This window comes from Melanotaenia boesemani, chromosome 17 (genome assembly GCF_017639745.1).
Source record: "Melanotaenia boesemani isolate fMelBoe1 chromosome 17, fMelBoe1.pri, whole genome shotgun sequence".
Lineage (NCBI taxonomy): Eukaryota > Metazoa > Chordata > Actinopteri > Atheriniformes > Melanotaeniidae > Melanotaenia > Melanotaenia boesemani.
The window spans coordinates 25,762,534-25,782,989 of record NC_055698.1 but is presented as its reverse complement, the minus strand read 5'-3'; the positions used below and the strand labels follow the sequence as shown (position 1 = coordinate 25,782,989).

The window sequence follows — 20,456 nt, the reverse complement described above, 5'->3', positions numbered from 1 at the left end:
CCATCATCTAACATCTCCACCTCACTTTGCTCTCTGCCTCCTTCATCTTCATGGATCCTTGTCCTGTATTTCACTCTCAGATCTGGCTCAGGGTGAATTTCTGCAGACATCTTGCTGACAAATAACTGATCAGACTTTAGTCTCTGTTCTTTTCTTTTGGTGTTGTGCAGTTTCCAGCTGTGAATATTGAGGAAGTGGTAGTACAGAACACGGTGTTATTTATAAAAATACTTCATCATACTGCATCAGTATTCACAGTGAAAAAGTGGGTTTGTCCAAACTCCTAACTGGGACTGTATACATACAAAAGTTTGCTTGTATATTTCATATATTGTGAATGGCGCAATGCACAAATTAGACTTTACTCAGCAGCAACACAATGCATCTAGAAATCTTTGTTAGTGGCTGATTTGTAGATTTAATAGTTGAAGGAAGAGCTTCTGACACAGGAAATGCTTCGAATGAACTGCTGACTTCCCCTTCTTGAGGCCCAGACAGGGCAAGTCAATTTTTTGTGTTGCACATATAAATGCAATTCCGTGTACTTGACAATAGACAATGCAGAAACATTTTAAATCATATTAAGACACAATTAAAAAAATCATGATGGCATATAAAACATCCATCCATTATCTCCATCCATCATCTTGACCGCTTATTCCATTTCGGGTCGCGGGTGAGCTGGAGCCTATCCCAGCATTTTAACAGGTGAGAGGCAGGGTACACCCTGGACAGGTCACCAGTCTGTCGCAGGGCCAACACAGATAGAGACAAACAACCATGCACACACACACACTCACTCCTAAGGAGAATTTAGAGTGTCCAATTAACCTAACATGCATGTCTTTGGACGGTGGGAGGAAGCCGGAGAACCCGGAGAGAACCCACGCATAAACGGGGAGAACATGCAAACTCCACACAGAAAGGCTACCACCCCCAAGGTTCGAACCTCCCCCCAGCCGAGATTCGAACCAGCGACCTTCTTGCTGTGAGGCTGCGGTGCTAACCACCACACCACCGCGCAGCAGTTATATAAAACATATAACTAAATTTAAACAATTAAACGCTAGCAGCGTTCTAGAAAAATTAAAAGATACAGAACAGATTTCATCCATAGGCAAATAAAATGTTTTCAACCTGGATTTAAAAGAGTCTACATTTGGTGAGAGTTTAATCTCCACTGGCAGTTTGTTCTACTTGTTTGTTGTTGAATGACAATTATTGAAAACATTAACTTCCTGCTTTGCTTTCCCTTCTCACCACCATCAGCACCACAGACAGTCTGCCTGATGACCTCAACACATTTTACACCCAGTTTGAGACCTCCACCCCCCACACAGAGAGGAGGCTCTCAGACACCTGGACAGCAACACACCCTTCCACCTCACCAGTCGTCTCATCAGCCCAGGTAAACAAAGCTCTGAGGATGATCAACCCTCACAAAGCGGCAGGGCCAGACAACATCCCCGGATGAGCCCCCAGAGCATGTACCAACGAGCTGGCAGACATTCTCACCTCCATATTCAACCTTTCCCTCAACCGGAGAACTGTTCCATCTTGCTTTAAGACCACTGCTCCCCTCCCCCAAAAGATCCCCAGCTGTCTGAATGACTACAGGCCAGTAGCACTTTCTCCAATCATTATGAAATACTTTAAGAGAGTGGTGCTGACCCACATTCAGAGCTTCTTACCAGACACACTGGACCCCCTGCAGTATGCCTACCGGTCCAACAGGTCCACCTCAGACGCTATTGCTGCAGCCCTGCACATCTCCCTCTCACACCTGGAGAATAAAGACTCTTACTGAACGAAAAGTACCAAGATACGGAGCGATCCGATACCGCTATCTGTCCGTAACTGTCGCAAATACGGACAAGATACAGGGAAATCCCCGCCGCATCCCTCACAGATCCTATTTTTAGATCCCTCCGGATCCGGACCACTAAAGATCCAAAAACCCAGATTTTTACCCGCGAGGTATCCACAAGATGCGTGTTTATGTGATCCCTCGCGGATCCAATTTTAGATCGCCTCGGATACTGACCGCATCATTGGCAGATCATGTTCACAGATCACGGGAAATACGTCGAACATCCGTGACGGATGCCCCCGGGATATTCGCGGATTTTTCATTTATGCAATATGTCTATTTTAATGGTTCTCTTCATTAATTATATAGTTTTGCATGTAACCTTTCATGTAAAAGTACTAACCTAGTTCTTATCTTTTAAGATCTTAGCAGACATAAAATCACCCAGTCAGTTTCAAACATCACAATCATAGTTATAATGTGACAGTCTTTAATCTTGGTTTGTGTACCATCATCATGTTGTACAAATCATTTGACCAAATTACACATTACTATTTCAGTAAGCATTTATAAAATTACATTGTCAGATTAAACTGTATAAAGAATATCAGCATTATTAACTGAACAGTGGGAACAGAATAGAATGAAGCAATCTAATAAATCAGGTGCATCTACATAACTGCATAGCTGAATGAAAACATGTCAGACATGAAAAACAGACCAATGTTTTTCTTTTTTTTTCTTAATTAAAGCACACAGTTTTATTTCAAATAAATGGATCTGATTCCTCTCAGAGGCTGCCTCTGGCTATATACACCACTGGGCACTCTCCGGTGCACCATCCTGGAGAACATCTTTTGTAGGTCAACGAGGTGGTGCTGACACCTTTCTAACATATCCGTCAGTCTTGTTGCCCTCCATTCAGGTGGATGTGCTTTCCACACGTCTTTGTCTTCAGGGTCCGTCTCCTCGTCGCTCATCATGCATGCAGGCACCCGTTCCAGGTATCTGTACTCCTCATTGGTTAAGATGAGCGAGCAGCAGCAGATCGGCGTGAATTGAAAAGCTTTAACAGAAAACATTAGATATTACTCTCAATGGAGAATGACATTTATAGGTCAATGAGAACACTTTAAATGTATACATTAAAAAATGAACATAATAAAACATTTTTTACTGCCTCTGCACTGCCAGAAACTTCATCTTTATGCACAGTTCATACAACACATTTCAGTTGTTGTATCCAGAGATAAAACTGCTGACTACAACAATGTAATGTGATACAAAAGCAAATCAGAAATCTGATGCATTCTAAAGGATCTTAAAAATAAACAAATCTATAAGTGATTCAACTCACTCTATGTCTTCGGTTGTTGAGAGCTTTGGCCCTCCGATCCTCTTCCACTTTGTCTTCTGACAACTTAGATTCCCTCCTGATGTTCTCAAAGTATCTGTTGCTCCTACGAACACAAAAAGTGACACATTAATATGTGAAAGATCTTTTCAACAAATTGTCTTTCTTTGGAGAGATAAGCATTATTTTTAGAAGTAACCTTAAACAAGTTTTAGAGTCATAACTTACTTCTGATCAAAGAGGTGTCACATTCCTCTTCATCTGCAATTGACCACAACATTGAATTTGTGCCACCGGAGTTGTGCTCAGACATGAATCTGCAGATTACATCATAGAAAACACAACAAAGCAACATGAAACATGACAAATACTAAATCTACTCTGAAAATTCGTTAGTAAATATGTAAAATCAAAGTGCCATTATTTTTTTTTTATCTGAGTCAATTTAAGATGGACTAAAGCGTCATTAGTCTGTGATCTGATGAATACGTAACCACTCAAGGTGATGCTGCATAGAAAATACATATCTTGTAATCAACTTACAGACTACTAAATGGTTTTAGATGTCTTACCTCTCATTTCCTCTGTATTTGTGCCCATCCTCCAGACTCCTGTGGATCCTTTTTACCTCATGCTAAAACAGCCAATATCACAAACAGATAAAATTTAGATCATGTGAGAAAAATATTTTGACAAACTTTTGAAATTTTGAAAAAACCACATTACAGCGGCTTGTACAGCTGTTTTTTGTTTGTGCCTGTGTTTGCAGACATATTTTGACTAAGGCAGTGGCTCCATAAAGTTTAACATACAGCCTTACCATTTTTTCTAAAATAGGGACAATGTGTGGATATTTATCACAGTGGTTCTGAATGTTCAAAGCCTCCAGGTGGTGGTGGTGGTGGTGGATCCCAGGTTGTAACAGTAGTAACAGTGTATGAAGATGCACGTTAGATCTGTTTTACTCAAATCTATGGAAACAACAATAAAGGCTTAGTGAATAACTTACAGATGGGTTGTAGGAATCTGCTGCAGAGTCGCTGATGTTACTGCTCCTGCAGCCAATCTGTTCTCCACAGCTTCAGTCAGTTCAACCAGTTTCTCCATCACCTTGCCAACTTTCAGGTGTGCACTGCACAGTGCCCTGAAACATTTACAAGTGTGTTTTCCTACATGTCAGTTTTTGATTGTAAACATTGGAACATCATTGCAGAAATCAAAGCATATGAATCCCATGTTTCTAAGTCACTGCAGGGAACAATGAAGGGAACAAGGATTGTTTCTATAGATTTTTTTTTTTTTTTTTTTGCATATTAATATACATTTATAATGTAATTATGAATGACTTTAGCAAAGCTAATTTCCATCTTTAGTCCCTTATTGTTTAAACCACTTCAGAAAAACATTTTCTTTGCATGAACATTAATTTCACTCCTGTCAACAAAAGACAAAAAGGACAAGATGGTGTTGATCAAACAATTAAGAGAACTTGGGAAAGCACGTCATCCCATGTGGTGTATTGTGGGACGTAGCTGTCATACTTGCATTCTGTACTGTAATAATTCTGTACTACCTGTAAGCTATATATATATACACACACACTTAGATACATACTGCTCATTGCACAACATACAGAAAACATTTTACCAAGTAACAGTTTTCTCTACCAAGCATAGTTGTACTGAGCTGCTTAAAATAGTGTTTTTGGTGTGAACATATCCAACCACCTCAGGGTGTACAGGCATTCTGGTCTCCTCGCGATCCTCATCATGCTGACAGTTCTAGAAACTTTCTGTAAAAAGAGTAAGAAGATCAATAAATAAATCTACACCTCATTACAGTGGTTAATAATTCTAAAATAAGTTGTTTCTGTGTGGTTGTGGACACATTTTATCTAAGGGAACTTCAGACTGATAACTCACCAGTGAACATGCAATATTTTCCCATATAAGCAACAACAATAACAAGAAGGTTTAGTAAACAGCTTACAGGTTGGCTGTAGGAAAATGCTGTGAAGTGTGTGGTTCCACAGCTCCTCTGTTACTGCTACCACCACCAGTTGACCTCCAGTTCTCCAACTTCAGTCACGTCCAGTTTGGCCATCATCTTGTCCATGTCTTGGTGTATACTGCACAATGCCCTGAAACATGTTCAGATATGTTGTGCAACATTTTAGGTATTGATTGTGAAAATTAGAACAAAGCCCTTACAGAAACCAAAGCATGTAAATCCTATTTCTCCACTGACCTGCAGCCTTAGCATGGGATTGGGAACGTTTGTTTCTACTATTTGAGTTTATTTTTCTTAAAAAGGCACGGTGTATATTAATATACATTTATAATGTAAATATGCAGGATTTGAACAAAGCTTAATTCCATCATTAGTCTCTTCTAGTTACAAACGCAGGTCTCAGTCTGTGATCGTGTTAGTTTTTGTTGTTTGGTGTTTTAAAATGACAATGGCTATCAAAATACTGAGTAAAATCTGCATTCTGTGCCATTTTTATCTACATTATAATAAAAAATATGGATGTATTGATGCACAACAAATTAGGCTTTACTACTTTATATAGGGACACCTTTTAAACCAGAGAATTATAATATAAATATCTATTGTGTTACACAGGAAAAAAAAAAAAAAAAAGCCACCCAAATTTACTCCCTGTTTTACCTTTACTTTTGAGAGTAATTTTGTCCACCCATTATGTTTTTAACTTACTTTAATCCCAATAAGCACTCGATTGTCTGTCAGTGGTTATTGAACAATTAAGAAACAGTTTTAACTGATTCAACCATAAAATAAATATTAAAACACACACACAAAAAATGTACAAACGTTTTATATTTAATCCCATTTAAATGAAACAACCGTTCACTTGTATTCATTTAATGAAGAGCTTACTTGCCAGGACCAAGATGGCGATCACGTGGACGTGTCGCAACAATGGCCGATGGGCCTTATGTCGATGAATGAACCCATAAAAGCTAGCGTTTAACATCTTAGTTTCAAATAAAGTTACTGCAGTTTCACGGACATGGGTATAACAGTAAGTTTGTCTGCGAAGCTAAACTTAAGTAACTCACTATCTATAACAACTGACACAATTTAAAGGCCTAAAAAAATGAGTATCAACTTACTTCCACATAATGTCCGATGTGACTGGATTGCAGGCTCTGCTACTAGCTCCAGCTGGGCGCCAAATGTGAGAATTAAAGGTCCCATATTATACACTTTATTCCCAATCTGAGACCATTCATTAATATCTAAATGAAATATTTCCGCCATGGTATGGACAAATCGACCCTCAGTTTGAGTGCAGCGGCTTCTCTTCACCTCCCTCTTTTTAGCAGCTTCAGAAATGTGCCGTTTATGGTGGGCGGAACCCTGGTGGAGCAGCTTAGCTGTTGGCTCCGCCCATCGCATCGCCCGTCATGAGGTGATTGACAGGTTAATATATTTTCAAGCTATCAGACTAATAAGGCCGAAACGATAAAATAACTGCCAGCTCTTACCTCTCCAGCTGTGTCACGGACAGTTGGTATTGAACCTGGCTTCAGCTTCAAACGGTTGGCGAAGCCTGCTTTCCATGCCCCCATGTTGTGGAAACAGTCCTCTTTGAAATGCTGGCCACAGACATGCAAAACCTTTGGAAGTTTTCCGGGTCCATTTCCTCCAAAAATAAAATTAATCCACTCAGTCCTCGTGGGTTCAGTGGATGGAAGTAAAAAAACGTTTTCGTGTTCATTTATGCAGCCACAAACAGAACAGTGCTTCTGTCGCTTAGCCATGTCCGCTAACGAGGGTTGCCCATGGCTGTATTATGGAACTGGATAACGGACTGAAAATGGCGGCCCATTCATTTCTATGGAAGTTGCTCACCCAGCGCATACGCCGAAAAAGTTCTCAGGCTTCCGGGTTACTTCCGCATATTGGGCCCATAGAGCATGCGCAGTAGTGTCACCTCCCATCATGCTTCATTCGGCATGATGGGAGGTGACACTACTGCGCATGCTTCGGCAGTGCATGTGCACAGCCGTGACGTCACCGGAGAAATAGAGACTTTTCTGTGGCTTTTATGGCCTTTTGAAAAATAATTGACGGATTAAATGTCCATGAATTAAAAATATTGAATAGAAAGATTAGTAATTAGCTGTGTTTAAAGCTGAAGACGTCCTGTCAACAGTTTTACAGCCGTGTCTTTTACCATTGTGGCCTATGGGAAAAATGCTTTTTGGGCCCCATGGGATTTTTTGTTGCAGTACCACGAGTGGCCACTGGGAAAAATCGGCGTGCCGCCATTTTTCAGTCCGTTATCCAGTTCCATAATACATCCATGGGGTTGCCGAAGAGGGAAAAGCACTGGGCGCTAGGTGATTTTTAGAGGGCGGGCTTTGAGAGCCAGTAGACGGGTCCATCGCTCTGTGGGGAGTGGTTATTGTCCCTTATGACGTCATAACGTACACGCTTTCAAACAAGCTCATTTCAGCGCTTACTTCCCTAGAGGTGGAGCAGGGGGGAGAGAGAGCGCCTGAAAGAGTTTCACACTTACGGGTCTCCTACACATGCGGGGGGACCAGTATGACTGTTCCAAAACCATTAAAAAGTGAATTTTGCATAATATGGGACCTTTAAAGCATTAATCGTCCGTTGGCATCGACACTTATCTCCGTGTCCTCTGAGTCTGGGCAAAGAAGAGTCGTTTGCTTTGTCCGAAGAATACTTTTACAATTTATTGACGTGAACTGTGATTGAAAACACGACAATAAAGAGAAGCGCAGCGCAGAACTACATTGGCGCTGATTGATGACGTCATACGATGTGCGACAGTTGAGAAGGATCTCACAGGAGAGTGCGCGGCGACCTGCTGTTAGTAGTTGCTGAGGAAAATTTCACATTCTTAAAAGGAAAAGGGCTGACAGCAAGCCGAAGTTCACAGTGTTTCTACAAGATCTTTTTCAATACAGCTCCAACCTCAGTGGTCTTGAGAACTCAAAAGCCTTAAAAACTAAGTTTACTTTGGGAAAATTCTTATTTCATTGAGATGACTCTTTCCTCACTTTACTTTAACTGATGGTTAAATGTATAAATGTATGTGCATATGCACACCTGGATTTTTCATATATGTTTATGTATATCTCCTAGATTTAATTTACTTACTGGTCTCATTGAATATCACTTAATACTTGATCCCCTTGCTATACAGTTTATGTTCTGTATATTTTATTTTCAATTGTTTAAGCAGGAGATTATTATCTTCTAACAAACAAAGCTGATTACTTGGTCATTGACTGGATGCTTATTTTTATTCAGCATCTCAGCGAAATAAACTGTTTCAGAATAAGAATGTGTCTTTATTGCCAAACAAGTTTGCACAAAAAATGAATTTGTTTTGGGGTGATGGTGTAAAAACAATGAATTATAAAAAAAAAATAAATAAACAGAACATAAACAACACTATGGGTTACACGCAGAGAATAAACTTCCCAGCTAGGACTAATAACTTAACACACCTCCACTGAAAAGAATCTTTGGCCGTTGTGATACCAAGACTAAGGTTAAGTTTTCAAGAATTAGGGAGGAAACTAAGCATGTTGTTCCACTGTCATCACTGAGATGCATTTAAGGTCAAGGATATGTTAAGTCTAAAACAGTATTAATAACTTAAAGATTACATTTTTTTGCCATTTTTTAAATGATTTTGGAATAAGATTTGTTGTTTCTCCAAAAATATGTAACAAACCATATTTTCAATTTTTCTTAACTGTCCACCATTGTAGCATTTGTAGCATTGTATTTTTAATATTCTACACAAAGTTGATGATGACACAGTTTTTTTTTTTGTTTGTTTTTTTAACTTGTCCTGTCCAGCATCATAGCAGCAAAATGATAATCTGGTTGATGTATCATCCTGAACAAATTAGCTCTGCCAAGGGGAGGCTTATAGGTAAGGCTCCTCTTCATAATCTGATTCATTTATTTATTTACTTTGAATCGCGGAATCTATGTAATCTTACTGGACCTGACCGGAGGGACAGAAAAAGAAGGAAGACAGCAAAGAGAAGCAAAAAGGAAAGAAGAAAGGAGACAAAAACATCACAGACAGAATCAACGACCCTCAATCCACACCATCACCAGACAACAAACTGTTACACTTGTACATAAACACACCAGAAAATCTCCTCAAATTTTTACAAAAATAAACCAAAAAATAAATAAATAATAAAAAACAAAAACAGAGCTGCTAGTCATCAAGACTTCTTAAATGATAACCAAATCAAAAAGACATATCATGAATGTAGCATAACAGTGACCAGGTACTAACTCACAGGAGAAATAAAAAAGAAGAATTATCTCTTAGTAAATAAACCCACTGGACAACTCAGTGACTGTCAGCATGTTGATGACTGAAGTCGACTGCATGGCTACTTCAAGTCATTTTCTTATTTTTACTCAGCAACTCTGACTAATAAACAATTTCAAAATCAGAATAAGTCTTTATTGCCAAGTAAGTTTGCACATACAATGAATTTGTCTTGGGATTAGCAAAAACAATAAAAGTGAAAAAAGAACACACACACACACACACACACAAAAACAAAACAGAACACAAACAGTATTTACAGGACATAAGCCCCCTATTTCTACCCCAGTGCTGGAATATGGCTCCAAGTATAAGTAGGCTCTTGAAGACATTTTGTTTCCCTCTCTCCAGGACAGAGAGGTGTTGGTGGGGGTGGGAGGACCTTTAGAGGTGAGCAGCTTCAAAGAGGCCACATCTCCTGTACTGCTGGGGGAGGGTGAGTGGCTGGTTTGCTGGGACTGTTGTGGAATGTTGGTTCCAGCACATTGTCTTTAAAAGCAAGTAGTAAACCGAGTGTTGTTGGCAAACCTGAACAAATCACAACAGTCCACAGCTCCACTGGTCCACTTCTTAGATGTCCTCAAGATTCAGTGTTTATTGTCATTTGCCCAGTAAGGAAACAAGTTTCCCTGAACAATGAAATTCTTACTTTGCCATCTGCACTGAATGCCATACTAGATAGAAGATAAACATAAAGATAGATAATTTACTTAGTTTTTTTTTATCATATGTACATAAATGTGCAGTGTGCTACATAAACTGTTGTGAGGTAGACATGTGCAAAAGATTAGCAAAAAGAAAAAAAGTGAATTTATGTCATTAGCATTTTCTATGCAGGGGTGGAAAAAGTACTGAAAAATTGTAATTAAGCTAAAGTATCTTTACTTTGCTTAAATTCTACTCAAGTAAAAGTTATAGTACGCGCCAAAGATTGACTCAAGTAAAAGTAAAAAGTACTAAATTTAATCGAGTAAAAGTTACATGGTTACTTTAAATTACTTGATGTAAACAAAAGAAGAGTCATAAATCCAATCCAACACTGTTTTCAATAAACTTTTAAAACACCACAGTAAAAGAGAGAAAATAAAACCAAATCAAAGTATCCATGATGCTGAAAATGTTGAGCAATTCCTTAATAACAAAACTCTGCTCTTTTTTCTTTATATCACAAACATAAATAGTCAGTTGTCTAAATTAACAAACAGTGACTGGTGATATAAGAAAATAAATAAAGTGCCATGCCCCACAGAATATTTTGCCAAGTGAATACTACAACATTAGACTGTAAAGCGCTTGCTCAGCTTGAGCAGGGGAGGATTTTCAAAGTCTGTAGCGCCAATCTGCGCTCTCTTCACTCTGAACAACAAAGGCCGGAAGCTGTGGCCGGAAGGCCGGTGTTGAGTTTCAGAGACAGTTTGTTTTTATGTTTGGAAAAGAGTTCAGAAGATCCATACGTTCTAGATGCAGTAATTTGAGTAAATATGTTACTTTGTTACTTTCCACCTCTGTTTTTATGTAGTAATACATGCTTCTTCTCGTGACCTTCTCATGGAGAGTTATATTATGGAGCTTTGGGACCACATGGGAACACCAAGATTTTTTTTTTATTTTATTTTATTTTATTTTTCGGTGTGAAACAAGTTCGTAATTGACATCTAAATCAACATGTTGATATTCAGAAATAATACAATAACACAAGCAAAGAAATCAGTATTAGTCCATGATGCCATAACATCGCTGTGGAAAATACCAGGATTTCCTCTATCTGCCTACAATGTGTATGCTACGACCCGACTCAGGGGTATGGAAGGGCGTAACAAAGAACACGGCGTGGACAGGTGGTAAATTATAATGAAAGCACATTTATTTACATTTCCCGTGAAAGTGATGGACAACCTGTAAAACAAAATAAAGATGAGCTGGGGTTAGCGGACCTGCAGAAAGAAACAAACCAAAACCTATACCAAACACTCACCGAGTGCACACACAGACACAACCGCAACTCGGTGAGGAAACTAAAACCAAACAAAAGCAACAGGCCCATAAACTAAAGTGACCGTCGTCACAACACAATAAAATGCTAACCTAGCCCAGCACTAAAACAACCACAAAGTAAACTTAACTCAACTAAACACTTAAGCACCCATTGTGAAAAGAAGGTGGTCGCGACACACACACACCCGGTGCACAACATAAGGGGGAGAGCGGCCTGAGCCTTTCTGGCATCTCCCCCTCCAGACCTGCCTCGGCTGCAGCCTTTTCAGCCTGAGCTTCCCCGTAGGCTGCAGCCTGACTGGTCCAGAGGGGTGCCAGTCACACAGGGGCGGGGACAAAGGCGCTGGCCTTGGCCACTCCGGGCAGCGCTCTGCAGCCCCTAATCAAACACAAACGGCCACAGCTGTCTATAACAAGCAGGGGCCGTAACAGTGTACAATGTACAATAAATATACAATGAAAAAAAAATGTCCATTTATTTATTTATTGCTAATCATGGACATATCCAAAACTCCAACTGTTATATATTGTTTTATATATATATTACGGAAGCGTGGAGCTGTCACCCAAATAAAAAAATCGGACCTTATCACGTTATAACGTGATATGTTTATTGTAAAAACGTAAAACGTATCACGTTATAACGGGATAAGTTTATTGTAATAACGTGAAACCTATCAAGTTATAACGTGATACGTTTATTGTAAGAACATAGCCTGTACTGTACACAGATGTTGTTACGACCTATATTGGAGGAAAATACATTTTATGGAAAATATACTCATCAAGCAGAAACTTTTCAGTTCTTTTTGACAATGATTAATTGTTCTATTCTGGTTTATTGTTGTACAGAAATGTGGGACAGTTATGAGAAACACGTAGGTCACCTGCCTGCGCACAGTGAGACGGTGCGTGCATGTGTGTCTGAATTGCCACAGAGCAGGCATCCCCAGCTTGGGACCTCTTGAGCCAGTGTCCTGCAGGTTTTACGTTTTTACAATAAACATATCACGTTATAACATGATAAGGTCCGATTTATTTTTTATTTGGGTGACAGCTCCACGCTTCCGTAATATATGTATATATATATATATATATATACATATATTACATAAAAAAGCGAATACTTAGTAAATGAGTCGTTCAAACAAAATGTAATTTAAAGGGGTAAAAATGGACGAGGGTCACCAGAGAGGGCAAAATTCAGCTGTGTACGAGTTGGGTTATGAGATTTGTTATGTATTTTAAAATGTATACCTAATGCCCGACGACGTATCCAGGCGGAGGTGTTTGCGTTGATATTGGACACCTTGAAGGGAATTATCCCACTTATACCATGGTCACTTACAAAATAAATTAAATAATAATATTAAATAAATTATTAATGTGTTATTGTTGTTTTTTTTATTGTTAAAATCGTAAGTTTTTCACAAGAAGCAGATGAGTGGACTATTTAAAATCGCTCGTTGTGACGCGTTGCCAAGACAACCGGCTCTGACACGGAACCTGCAGCTTGGTCGGCCGCAGTTGCGTGACACAAACATAACATTTCAGAGGGCAGGTGCAGCTCTTACAGCTTGTGTGTGTCCAGAGGATGATGCGACAACTTGTTTCAAACAGTCAAAGTCCACAGATAGTTTCCTAAATCGTTAAAAATGCCTGCAGGCTGCTTTCATAGCGACGCCCCATCAAAGACGTGATCTGGCGTGTCTCGGCTCTAACACAGAACCTGCAGCCCGGTCGGCCGCAGCTTTTGTATTAGACCTGATCAGTGGAGAGAAGGGAGATGATTGCTAAACTATGTTACGTGACACAAACATTTCAGAAAGCGGGTGAAGCTCTTACAGCTTGTGTGTGTCCAGAGGATGATGCCACAATCTGTTTCAGTCACACATAGTTTCCTAAATCGTTTTTATTGCAAGAAATATTATTCACCATTCACTCTGATCATTAAATGTGTATCAAGCTAGTAAGTCTGTCCTAAATCGTTTTTATAATGTTATCCACCATTCACTCTGTATCAAGTATGTAAGTAAGGTAACCAAGACAGAAAGACAGGCGACGACCTATTTTAAATTAAATGCAACATTGCCGTTGATCGTGACATTTTATAAAGATGTTGGCGTGTCGCGTTTGAAGGACGGAGATTTAACGTTTGTGGACCCTGACCGCTGCTGGTTGGGACATTGCGGACGACAAAATGTTGCTCCATTCTCGTCTCTCCTGGACTGACGGAGCGCTGCACCTGCTTTCACAGCAATGCCTCACAGACATGATCTGGCGCGTCTGCAGCCCGGCGTCTGAGTTTCTGTTGCCACGGTTATAGTGAATAATAAATAAATAATTCAAACAAACTGTCATTTAAAGGGGTAAAAATTAACGAGGGTCATCAGAGAGGGCAAAATTAAGATGTATATGAGGTGGGTTATGGGATTTGTTCCAGACGTATGTATGGAGGATATCTCATAGGATCTGTCACAGAAACGAATGCGGAGAATATGATGTAGGATCTGCGAGAGACGTGTATACGGAGAATACATTACACTAGGATTTCTTAAAGTTGAGTATATGGAGGGTATCCAATGCTAGGATCTATCACAGATGTGTTTCCGTGGCATATCCCATACTAGGATTTGTTAAAGATGTGTATACGGAGGGTATCCTATAATAGGATCTGTTACACACCAATCTTCCCTTATATACCCGGAAAACAGTCCGGAAGTGCCGCGGATACGGAGACTTGTATCCTCTTGGATCTCTCCGGATCTTAGGTGTTTTTGTCCAGTGATATATCACAAGAATATCTTAAATCTGCCCAGAGTACAATCAACTCACCACAATGAAGCCCTTGCTGTCTGTGCTCCATGCCAAAGCGCATGGAATAAAGTGTGAGGTAATTTCTCTAAAGGTTCCATTGTTCCATTTCAAATCCACTATACTGGATTATAGAACCACAACAGTATTGGAAGCTTCAGTAAACTAAGGCACCACACTATTTATTTCTAAATGACAGATAAAGTGGGGAGGAAGCAGTCAAGATGGAGCTGGTTCCACCTTAGGAGAAGAAGTGGAAATGGTCAACTCCTTCCTCTCCCGGACTGCCATAAATACCAAGTTCATGAGTAAAGGAGGTCAGTTTTCAGCTTCTAAGTTTTATGTCCAGAATATTCAAATAGAGTTGCTGAGTGTAAACGGTTACAAACAGTAGTGCTTTTCTTTTCCAGCCCGCACAGACATGCTTACTGTCCAGGTCATGGCCTGGAATAGAAGAAAGGTGGAGAATATGTGTGACACCTTATGCAAACGACTTCTTAAGGTAACTGTCATCTTAATTGTCTTTTTGTTAAAGGTGCCACACAGTAATGTGAATGAGATCTGAACATATTTTAAATCCAACAGACACAGCAGAATCTTCAGAGGGAGAGGCAACGCCTTGAGACCCTCAAGAGTGAGATGTCTGCCAATGAAGGGACCGTACATCAGTGGGTCAGAGATGTCCAGGAGTGGGCTGAACACGGTTAGTGTTTTGAATGGTACATGTTTTTACTTTGAATCATCAGTGGCTGGCTTAAAACTTATATTTCTATAGAAAATGTTTAAAAATTTTAAAAGTGCTTTGTGTTGTACAGAACTCCCTGTGGACCGAGATGATTCTTTGATCGCACTGAGAAGAAGAATCGAGGAGACTTCTCTAGGCTACAGACAGCGCAGAGCACGTCTCTATAGCCAAACAGGTACAACATTCGGCATTTGAATTTTTGTTTGTTTGCTTTTTTTCCCATTTATTTCATGTGATTATGTGTGTTCACTCACTTTATTTGCGATGTGTCCCAGACAGCAACACTGGACGTTCTGTAATCTGCAGCCGAATGTGGCGGGAAAAGCAGCAATTAGAGAACTACATAGCTCAGCATGATTACATGGTCCAACCTAAAGATCAAATCGGACCATTTAATAATTCTTTACAAGCTGGCTATATATTTCCTTGGCAGTTACCACCCTCTGGTATGTTACATGATTTTTAACATTTGACACTGAACATTTCTAATATTGAGCACAGTACTCCAACAAAGCATTTCAAACTGCCTGCCTACTGTTCACAAGTTAATTTATAATTTAGCAAATTATCTTTATTTTTTTTTTTACCAATAATCAATGTGCATCTATTTCCAGATGGAGTGGATTTCCTGTCCAAAAAGAAGGTTTTCGACAAATTCATGCATATACGTAGACTAGAGGAGGAGGTGATGATCCTTGCTACAGAATTAAAGCAGCACTGGGAGCTCATCAAGAAAAGGGAGCAGACCTTGGGTGCTTTATCCATCTGTGCTAAAGGTAAGTATTAGCTGTACGTATTTTGGCCAAAGATTTAAGATGTTTTTTTTTTTTCTGTTTATATAATATGATTTATGATAGATCATAGAGCAGGGGTTTTTTTTCTCACCAAGTCTTTATATTCACCACTATCCAGATAGACACACCAGCCTTTCTGAAGAAGGCCTTGAAGGTCTTCAAGGAGAGCTTAAACGAATAAGGTTCCAGCACCAATCTCTCCTTGTCACAGTCCGGACAAAATATTTGCAAGTGATACAGGCTGGACTTGACGGATCTGTGCAAGATGCTGATGAGGGGGATGACTTGTTTGATAAAGAAGGGACAGAAAGTGACTTTGACTGCAGCTCAGATGAAGATGATGCTAATATGAACTTGAAAGCAATTTAAGTAAATGAACAAAACTGTTCCATGAATAATGCTGTGGGGTTATTCTTCTATATGTATGCATTCCAGACATTAAACAGATGTATGCTGTTCTCTCCCACCTCCTCCACTTTTACCAAAAAGTGACTGGACAATTGAGTTCAACAGCAGACTGCAAAAGAACACGGTCAACAAGATAACATAGTTTTTTTTTTTATTTTTAGTTTGTATTTTGTACTTCTTAGTTTTTATTGCCAACTTTAATTAACCAACTTTTGTGAATTATATTTTATTATGTTTATAGATTTACTGCTGTGTATAAACGTGACATGCTTTTTTGACTGTATAATATAAAGTGCTAAAGATGCCATAAAGGACATCTGCCTTTATTCTTTGTTATATGTGCATACAGGTTCCTTATGTATTGTAGAATACATTTATAACATTTCTGTCTGCTGATAATTACATTGTCAAAAACATGTTAATGAAAAAGGGCCATGCCACAACGATGTAAGCTCTAAGTGATTTGTTGAATGTAATGAAGGAAGATGTGAAGTACGCAGTAGGAAAGGGAGAATGAAAAATGTCAAAAGAATGAGCCAAAGGGAGATGATGATGTAAACTGATTATAAGAAGGCGCGTGGCCCTGCTCCTGAACCTCAGTAAGTTTGTTAACCTTAGTATAAACTGTCCATAGTGCATTGCATTAAATTAATTTTTTTAAAATAAATTTAAAATTAAATTAATCAAATTATTTAATATTTAAATATTTATTCTATAGATCACTTTTTGTTATATTTTGTTGTGATTGTTTAATTACAATAAATTAGTTTAATTTGTCCCCAGAAGGTGACCGAAACACTTACACACACACATACGTGTAAAACCCACAGGCGGGGACTTTGATGACTTCAGTTTTGAAACTTTTTAGTGGAAATGTCTTAAAGAAACTAATAATATAACCTTTTTCTAGCCAGCTATCGATGAGGCTGTATTATATATTTTATATATCCTAAGTAAAGCTGTTTTTAGAACCCTAATTTAATCGCCAGTCGGCACAGCCACAAGCTGGTAGTTGTTAGAAGAAATCCCTCTGTTGACTCGGTGCAACTACGTTTTTTAGTTAAAATATGTTAAATTACCAATCATTGTCACTGTTGTCTTTAAATGCTGCACTACAGTCGGTATGTTTGGTAGTTCAGCCATATTATAAGTGTGATATACTGGGTGGATATGCATTTTTGAAACCCTAATTTTCAACCCTAGTTTGTATACTAAAAGAACTACATCTATGGTGGTAACGTACACGATGCAACTTTGCATAGTTGTTGGGAATTGTAGTTTCATTTTAATAGTTTTGGCTCATAAATAAAGGTAACATGTAAATGTTTATTTTAAAGTTAAGTGAATAATTTCAGGAAATTGTGAATACATTATAATAACCATACTATATAGACTTAGATTTTATGTAAATTACTAAGTGGTGAAACTTATTTCACGTTGCTCTATGCTGTTGACCATGCTCATATGGGAGATAAGGTCTGTAATATTCTATATCATATTGGCCATCAGTTGCATTTTTAATTATAAATTGTGAGCCTTCAAATGTGCATTGAGGTCAAGATTTAAAAGACGAATATCTTAAAGCAAGAGCAACAAAGGATATTAATTTTGACATGATGACATGACATGAACACATCCATACGTCAATGCAGCTGGAACCTGGACTTCCTAATGGACAGAATTCAGGTGGCGCTTATGTCCAATGTGACATAATCTGGGTGAGTGTCAGTGCCCCCAAGGAATGTGTGCTCAGACCCTTGCTTTACAGCCTGTGTGCGATTTACAGTACTGCCACACACAACATTGTTTGGAGTTCTGTCTAGCTGTATCACAACCTGGTACAGCTGTTATAATGCAGAGTAATAAGGTATAGTCAGTTTGCTACAGCACATGACCGGGACTGACATGTTGTTCATCCAGGACCTCTACCTCAGCTCAGGTGAAAGAGAAAGGCCCAGCAGCTCCTTTCTGATCCTAGCCATTACAGCCATAATGTGGTGAAATTTGTAAAGCACTGCTTCTTTTTTGATGTTTTTCTTTACCCTTATTTTAAATATTTCTTATCTCATTCTCAATAATTTGATGCTCCATCTTTTTTATTTATTTATTTATTTTTCTTGACTTTATTAAGTGCAATACTGCCGTTTTCTATGCAATATTTGCTTATTCACATTGGGAAATTTCTGAGGGGACAATGAGCTAACAGAATTAAACTGTTTCTAACGATGAACATTGTCACCTGTAAGTAACAATGACATTTTAAAGATGAGATTGCGATGCATGCTTCGACTTCGTAAAGGAATGCAGCCCACCGACGGCAGATGACATTACACAGTAGTGGAAAGCGCTGCTTCACTTACAGCAACATTGTTCGTCCCGTTGCCGCCCACCGGGAAAAAGAGCAGTTTTTAAGATAACTTATTTACTGTATAGAGAATTACAGGAAAACAATTTTAAGTCTGAAGCTTTGTGACACAAATATTACTTTTCCCGTTTGACTTGTATTTATAAAGGAAACTTATTGTCAAGAATACAACAAAATTCTGTTTGGTAGCATCTAGGTCTCAGTTACAAATTTACAATATTAAAAATTAATAAATAAAAATAAAACTATATAAGCAATCAATATTAAAGTGCAATTAAAATATCAGACATAACAGAATGGTCTTTATCAAAACTTGTGCAAAAAATTGTCTGGACAGCCAAGCATTACCTTCTGGGGCCACTACGTGGCCCTGTATGCTGTCACCTAGGGAATTAGAAAAAAAGGGACAATTATCTCAATGTGACATGTAAAAAGTTGTTATTAAAGTTTAGACATTGTGTGTCATGTTTGATTTTTCTGAATGGAAGCCTTTTTGCATCCTCTAGAGGAAGTGCAAAGTTTTTAAGTTAAGAAAATATCAAGTGTAAAGATGTTTTTGAGCAAAATACTGATCATACAATTGAATGGATTCTTCTTTTTCTCAAGTTGTTTGTTGCCAGCAAATGGTATTTATGACATCTTACCTTTGTGCTTCATTTGAAGGGGGGGGCAATGATGGAGAAGGTGTAGAAGGTAGGGGGGAAAAGGTCAGGACATAAGAACTCTAAAAGCATGTCAGGGGGTGTCACTGCAGCATCTAGAGTACAGGCAGACAAAAAAGTTATCAATGAAAAATGTAATCACAATGTAAAAATTGCAATGTGAAAAACAGATAAAGCATTTGTTACCAGGTGACCCGGAGACTGGAGAGGATTTTGAGACTGTGGTTGGTGTTGCAGTTCCAGGCCCTAGTGTACAATTAGAAAAAAAAGAGAATAAACAGTTTTAAAGAGGTGAAAAACATTATACTATTTTTTTTTTCTTTTAAAGGTGGCAAGATACATAATGCGCAAATACCCATATTATATTAAGTATGACATTAAGTGTCATGTATCTAACCAAAATATATATACAATATAATTACAATGCTTTCTCCTTGTCTGAAAGAGAACCTTGATTCTGTACTGTTCTACAGTCAATACTTGATGTCAACTACCTTCAAAATTGCATCAGTTCTTGGGCAGCTGTAGCTCACCAGGAAGAGCCGCTGTCTAACAATCAGGAAGTTGGTGGTAGACAGTGCATCAATTACAGACTTCTCCCGACTACATACTAAAGTCCTAATGCTGTCTATTGGGGTATGAATGTGTGATAGATGAAAACCACTTCGTCAAACAACAGAGGTGCTGTGTGAATAGGTGAATATGATGTGTAATGTAAAAGTGCTTTAAGAGGTCATCATATGTTTAGTAGAGCATTATATAAGTACAGTCCATTTACTGGTCTTTTGTACTGTGTTCACTAGCACAAAGTTAGTAATTTGTTAGGGTAATACACAAGTTTAACCAGCTATACAAAACAGATCATCATTCCCATCTGTAGGTTCAAGAACAGACAGAACAACAACAGAAAAAAGATGTGTAGGAAAGTTTAAAACGAGAGCTGTGTCCCAAAGCTTCAGGCACCTTTGAATGCAGATAATGAATCCAGGCAACTTTTGCCTGCTGTTTTAACTACATCATGTGTACCCATCACAGCCGAACACATCCCAAGATTTATCATAAACATCAGTTTCTGCACTTGAATGATATAAGTAATATCTGCAAATGATATAATTAACTATTTTTGTTGGCTTTTTAGACATTTTAAG

General features: G+C 38.6%; 1 protein-coding gene and 2 long non-coding RNA genes across 4 annotated transcripts in view; all 3 read right to left on the bottom strand.

The window, feature by feature from the left end:
- Positions 1-20,456, bottom strand: part of LOC121656682 (C-type lectin domain family 4 member F-like) — a 781,688-nt gene that overhangs the window by 349,584 nt on the left and 411,648 nt on the right. The gene's annotated exons all lie outside the window — the stretch shown is intronic.
- Positions 2,850-4,308, bottom strand: LOC121656727. Of its 2 annotated transcripts, XR_006013447.1 has the most exons (5): positions 4,174-4,308; positions 3,737-3,798; positions 3,393-3,481; positions 3,168-3,270; positions 2,850-2,876 (listed from the first exon to the last, which is right to left on the bottom strand). It is a non-coding gene; the product is annotated as an uncharacterized LOC121656727 (long non-coding RNA). The 2 variants fall into 2 exon arrangements; XR_006013446.1 differs by having other exon boundaries at positions 2,859-3,270.
- Positions 4,565-5,241, bottom strand: LOC121656725. The gene is made up of 3 exons (XR_006013444.1): positions 5,154-5,241; positions 4,892-4,956; positions 4,565-4,598 (listed from the first exon to the last, which is right to left on the bottom strand). It is a non-coding gene; the product is annotated as an uncharacterized LOC121656725 (long non-coding RNA).